Genomic DNA, 6,769 nt, shown 5'->3' with positions numbered 1-6,769 from the left:
TCCTGATGTACACGATCGCGTCGGCTAGTATAGTGGGCAGCCGTCGACGCCATAGTAGTACGCAGAGGCCAAGCCGCTACATGTGGCCCGAGCTGAATGTTGACGTGGCTGTCATTTATTTGGTCAAAGTCAGCAATCCCAGCCTCCGAGTGCCACGTCATCAAATCCACTCCTAAAATCACCAGAAGGTTAAAAACGACCGGGATCGATCTGGTTAGGATATAGATTTCAAGGATTTGAACGTCAAGGTTCATTTGCGTCACCCTTTACAACCTTAAGGTTTAAATCAGACTTCATTCTGAATCGGACCTGGCGAGTCGGACGGGCTGGCAGGCACCGTACACGTGTTCCACCCCGAGTCGAATCGGGACTCGGGAGAACCGCAGGTGCGTACCGGCCGATCTATATATACTGACGGGTCGAGTTGAGGCCGTCGACGAACGAGATCTAATGGCGACACCGACCATGGCGACGCGGTTCAGCGACGAGGACATCCAGTCCATGTTAGAGGAAGGCATCGACCCACTTCTGGCGGAGAGCCTGAGGAAGCCGCAGTCCAGGGTGAGCGACATGCTAGAGAACACCACGGAGTTCCCCTCGCTCGCGGCGCTGGACTGGGCGGACGGCGTCGAGACCAGCACCGTGAGGGCCGCCCAGAGCATCTCAGAGGACGCGGAGGACTACCGCGACGGCGCGGCGATGGTCGCCGGGAGGCCGGGCGAGGAGGGGCGCGCGGTGGCGGCGACGCTGCGCGACCATGCCGCGTGAGCGTTCGCGCGGCTCGCCGAGGCCCAGGAGGTCCTGGCCTCCACGCGGAGCCTGCGGGACCGGCAGATGAGGGAGGTCGTGGCGACGGAGAACCAGATGGTCCACCACGCGGCCAACGAGTTCCTGCAGTTCGCGGCCAAGGAGGCGGACGGCGGGGGGGTGCCGAGCGGCCTGGAGGCGGGCGACGCGGCGAGGGCCCAAGCGGTGGACGCCGCGGCCATGGCCGAGGGCGCCGGCGCGCGGTTTGCGGAGAGATTCGTCGCGCTGGCGGGCAAGATCAGGCGGGCCGCGGCGTCGCCGGCGTACGCGGGCGAGGAGGCGCTGGTGGAGGCGCTGCGGAGGCAGGCGGCGGCCGTGGAGGCGCTGTGCGCGGACCCGGACGCGCTGGTGCCGAAGATGCTGGCCACGGGGCCGTGGATGCTCTTCAGGGCTATGAACGGGATCCCGTTCCCGCTGGAGGACGAAACCCAGTGTTGAGCTGCAAGTGCAACGCATGGCTATTGACCGATAGTAGATTGTGAATGAATGAATTTAAACTACAAGCGCTACATGTATTTCGATCAAAACGATTAAACGAATAAAACTCCACCGTCGTGAGGCTCTTATGTTGTTATTGATTGTGAATTCTATTGGTATTATTGATTCATTCATGCATGATCATCCCAACTTACACAACACATGCAATGCATCTCCTAGCCCGAGAGATTAAAAAAAACGTTGCTATTATTCCCTGCACACTTCCGCTTCGGTAGACCCCCCAAAACACAAGGACGGCCGAGATTACACAATACCTGTTCATAACAGAGGGCATGATGGGCATATTTTAAAAAAGAGTCCGCCCGCAAAAAAGAAAAACACAGCCGGAGCGTATACGTATAAGTATACACTAGGACAGATGCCTGTGCGTTGCAACAGGACAGAAAATTGTCAACTCGCTAAAATTTAGTAAGCATTGTATAGAACTTCATCCATCAAAACTTCATGACAAGTAAGAAGAAAACCACTCAGGTTGTTTGCTCATCGCACTTCACAAACACAGTACATGCCACACGCAATAAATGAGTATATGACTGATTTGTGCACCATATACCAGTCATACATAATCATAGTTCCTATGAAAATTGGTACATATGCAAAAACCCTCTATATCTACATCATTATTCTATCTATGTAAAATAAATACAACAATGATCACCATGTACAATATGGCCATACAACAATCTGCACCTCTTTCTTCTACCATATTCTATCTATCTCGGTCAACTATACAAAAAAAATACATACAACAAAATCTGTAAGCAAGGTCAGTCTTATCTACACAACAATCTGTACGGTCATATTTATCTATCTTCTATTCCTGCAAGTATGCAGTTATGCACATACTTTTCTTCATACAGTAGCAGAAGGTCGCATTATATTCATACAACAATGGCAACACAGAGCAACCTCCTCTTTACTGTTTGATTTTGTATCAGCTTCCACAGCATGTTTAGCAGCTTCTGCTTAGTGTAATCTCAAAATTATTTGGAGAGAACTACAGCTTCATGGGAAAGCGAAATAATAGATTTACGAAGAGGGATATTCCTTTTATTGAGCAACAAAAAGAAAAGTTATCCTGAAACAGAATAAAATGCCAATAAATTTACTTGCTGGCACGTTTGCAGCGGTATGATCCCACAGAATAGATATTGTTCAAGTAAGGTCATTGCTGGCAGGTTTGATCCACAAAATAACTGACATAAGATCCTCACTTGTGAGTAAATTAAGAAGTTTGTCATTACCACAGAGAAACTAAGTTGTCGACATCAAAGAGTTTCCTTTTCACTTTCCTAACCAACCATCCAAACAATCAACAGTAAATCTATAAATTTGATTGAACTAACCAAACACTGATAGGTCAAGTAGTTGAAACGATAATCTCTTTATGTCATAGATATCCAACATATATGCTTCTATCCTTGATGCCTAATGTCATGAACCATGATGGATGTCCAATTTGACGGTGCCGCAGATTAGAAAGAAAATCTTGCTACAATGAATATTGTAATCTTACGCCATGTAGAATTACTTTATGCAAAACCTCCTCTCATAACTTGCTAATTTTAAATGAATAATCTCATCTTTGTATTAGTTTGTTGGAATTTTGAAGCTTGGGGCTAATTTCTAAGATCTTGAAATTGTCTCAAATGACATGGTGCGCACGTGAAAAAGCAACATATATTCGCTAATTCAGTTTAACAAAAATTGTAAGCTATGCCAATCATGCTAAACAGCAGCATGCTTTGATGTGATTAGACACTGAGCTCTGGCCTCTAGAAAAAAACCGAGTTGCCCCAAACATATACCACACAGGCAACCTCATTAAGTGATATGCCACATAATTAATAAGAAAATTTATATGAACAACCTAAGCCAACATGCCGTAACTAAATTTAAGTATGAGACAGAATTAATGCTGCTGTCAAGGGCCTATATTTGGTAGTTGATTGGCTGGAAATTCATGATTTTATTTCTTCCTAGCCAATGGTTTTTTTACTGCACAAAATGCATCCCATATGAAAATGAATTCCGAATCCAGATGGAGCGCCAGTTGACAGCAACTTGCATCTGCTCTTTTGTGCCTCTTTGTTGGCTACAACATTACAAAATATCTGTGTGTGTATCCTACTACAGTATATATGAATAGAAACAACTCAACTTGTCATGTGTTGAGAATAAATAAGGATGCAATATCTAACAAGTAGGTGAAATAGCTTGCCGCGCATTGCCTGCCTTCTGCGAGGCAAGAATAGCAAGAGAAATAGTTTCAAAACTCCAAAACAACAACTGCCGTATGCCTTTTCAAAACACCATCGAATAATGTGCATGAAAAAAGAAGTTCAAAAGATCAGGAGATACTCAACTGGACCCAGCAAAAGCTAATTACCTATACAGTATACGTGGATCAGTTCTAATGGCTATATAGTAGCAGAGGTAATTAAGCAGCAAGATAGTTATTACTATACCTGGAATTAAGGTTGAATGAGGTCCACTTCAGGCCGCATCAGTTGTTCTGTATCCGCTGTTGCCGCCGTTGAGACGGTGTTGATTCCTTGCAGTGATGGCACGCTGATATAAATCCCCTATTTTCCGAGAAAGAAGATTGTAGACACTAACTGATGATCGTACCTTGCAGCGAGAGAAGTACTTGTTCATCTCCTCGCACTCGCAGCACGAAGCTTCTCAATATTCTCAGGTTTTCTCAAGCACTACATGAGGTTGTGAGCTACCAAAAAAAATACTATGAAACATCAACAACGCTAGTAACTGTCAACACTTATCAATCAACAATATCCACTTTAAATGCAGGAAAAGCATCCCAATTCAGTAAAAAAAAACTTTAACTAAGGAACTCAGCCGGTCGTGCTAAAAGAGGAACCTGCTCGCAATCTTCATCAGTAATTGCTGCTGCAAAGTCAATCACTTACCTGTTGTCGCATAGGCATTCCAACAAACATTGGCTGTGCACCACCCAAACAATCACGACAGCTAGCTTTACACCATCGGAGTGGCATGATGCACGGAATAGGAACAGTCATAGATGAGAGCGATCCGGCAATGTGTTCCCATAGCAGAGACATCCGAGACCACGCTTGTGCGGGGCCTGTGTGTCCGGTGCCAACCAAGGCAAAGCAGTAATGAAGTGAGGGCCACACTGGTCTAAGTCGTCCCGCCTCCTTCTCTTCTCTCCATCTCACCTCCTCTCTCTCCCTCGTCTCTTCTTCCCAGGAGGCCAAGCTGCCAGGTGTCGCAAACAGTTTTCATCGGACAAAAGCAAAGTAGTTGTACAGTATGTAAAATATGGCAAAAGGTGCGCGCACACTGAAGTAACTATCATCAAGTTTCAGGTTCTGTAAATTCGCATCACAACTGTTTATTCATGAATTTTCAATCTTGGAAAACCGATTGCCCTGTTCATCTCGGACTTGGACAAAGATTGTTAGACAAAGGTTCCAAATGTTATTTAATTCACTACGACTTCAACACTCTAAATTTGCTTACACATGAAATGAACTTGAAACAAAATCTAGCATGATAGAAACACAAACAATACATTAATGATCTGGACTGTGATACTTGAGATAAATTATACGAGTATTTGATCAATAGCAGATTATTGAAGGATGCAAAGTTTTACTTGCCTGTGAGTGGGCATAGGAGCGACTGGTGAGGAAGTTGAATGGCGTCGAGGTAGCAAATTTTTGCGGCGCCAGGCCGCCACTATATTACTTGTGGAAGCCTCGCAGACAGAGGCGGCGCCTGACCCGCTTCAAACAACGGGGTACAACTCCTTTGCTAAATTAACCACTGCGAGATAAAGTCATGTACTGGGAATTTACATGATGGATTGATGCTAAGTCAGAACTTAGAAACTGAGCCTCAATGGTTGGAGAGGAACACTGTCAGGAGAGTTGGACATGTTTGATTAGATCATTCCTACTAAATAAACCATCATAAAATAAAATCATGTACTGGAATATACATGTTGGATTTCTAAACTTGAAAACTGAGTTTCAAAGGTTGGAGATGAACACGAGAACAGCTGGACACATTTGATTGGATCATACATACTAATCAACCACCATTGAATAAAAATCCTGGTCCTGCTCTTCTCCTTTTATTCCAGATTAACGCGGGGATGCTTTGGAGTGGGTAATCATCATAGATACGGAGATAAACAAAAAGTGTGCAACTGATACCAATTTACAGAATGTTTCTAAAGTATCCAATGACAAATAACTGCAGGGACCTGCAAAATAGAAAATCAAGTTAATAAAAGTTATCTACATATAAGTTGTAATATTATTTAATAATTGAAGTCTTGATTTAATGAGACAAACTACAATGGCCCTAACACTCTGCTTGAACTACACTAATTATGATTTATGAATGAACAGAGATCAATTCCAATTGTGTAGCCCTAACACTCTGCTTGAACTACACTAATTATGATTTATGAATGAACAGAGATCAATTCCAATTGTGTAGCCGTGAAAGACCATCTCTACTTTTGTAGTGCTCTAGCTCTAGAAAAGCAGTCCATCATAGTTGTACTGATTCTCGTCAGTAACAGCAAAAGCTAATCCCAACCGAAGAGTATAATATAGTTGCCGGGAACCTGCTAGTACACATCCCAACCGGATCGAGCGTTACCCGGGGTAGGCCGGCTGGACGCAGAGGTGGCCGGGGTAGACCTTGGCGCGGTTGCGCCTTGTGCTCGATGCGCTGGAGGCGCGTCTCCCTCGAGCACATGAAGAGGAGGCAGGGGACGAGCTACAGGAGCTCCATGGTGGAGGTCATGGCAGGTTGGGCGGCGCCAGATCGGGTAGAGGAGGTGCAGGGCGCACGGATCCGGGAGGGAGGCGCCGGATCTGGCCGGTGGAGGTCCCGTGGCGGCGTTCGAACCTCCAAGGTGAGCTCGAGCACTGGGCATCCATGGTGCTGGCGCTGTGCTCCTAGAGAGAAGGAGGCAAGGAGATTAGAGAGAGAGAGAGAGAGAGAGAGAGAGAGAGAGAGGGGAGAGAGAAAAGGCAGTGGAGCGGCGGCGTGACGTAGGTGGTCTTCGGCGGCGACGCCGGTCACCGGACGACGGGCGAGGAGGCCGACGAGGAGGCGCACAGGAGGAGGAGTTCGGGGTCGGGAGCTCTGCGGGGCTGGTGGTGGCGGCGTATGTGCGGCGGCACTCGGGCTGGGCGGGCCAGATCTGGGCTCGAACCGTTTTTCTCACTTTAAAAAGGACCGCGGGTTGATTATAGAAAATCACAGGGACTTTTTTACAAATTGACGACGACGGACGACCAGAAGCCATAGGTGATTTATTAGTGTATATATATATATATATAATATATAGGTAAAGATGTCCCGCCCGCCACGAAAAAAACAGTCCTGCCCGCCCGCGATCAACGCGGCAGCCCTACCCCCCACCCGCCCGCACCCGTCGTTGCCCTACCCACCCGCACGT

The 6,769-nt window shown here is 46.4% G+C and overlaps 1 long non-coding RNA gene across 8 annotated transcripts; it reads right to left on the bottom strand.

Moving 5' to 3' along the window:
* Window positions 1-1,823: 1,823 nt before the first annotated feature.
* On the bottom strand, window positions 1,824-6,507 carry LOC125538886 (uncharacterized). 8 transcript variants are annotated; one of them, XR_015616989.1, is made up of 5 exons: window positions 5,962-6,507; window positions 4,950-5,557; window positions 3,937-4,545; window positions 3,774-3,859; window positions 1,824-2,383 (listed from the first exon to the last, which is right to left on the bottom strand). It is a non-coding gene; the product is annotated as an uncharacterized LOC125538886 (long non-coding RNA). The 8 variants fall into 8 exon arrangements; XR_015616988.1 differs by having other exon boundaries at window positions 1,824-3,859; window positions 3,937-4,033; window positions 4,236-4,545; XR_015616984.1 differs by having other exon boundaries at window positions 3,774-4,545.
* Window positions 6,508-6,769: the final 262 nt, after the last annotated feature.

The sequence above is a fragment of the Triticum urartu genome, chromosome 2A (assembly GCF_056163025.1).
Source record: "Triticum urartu cultivar PI428250 chromosome 2A, HENAU_Tu73, whole genome shotgun sequence".
Classification (NCBI taxonomy): domain Eukaryota; kingdom Viridiplantae; phylum Streptophyta; class Magnoliopsida; order Poales; family Poaceae; genus Triticum; species Triticum urartu.
This window is presented reverse-complemented; position numbering and strand designations above follow the sequence as displayed.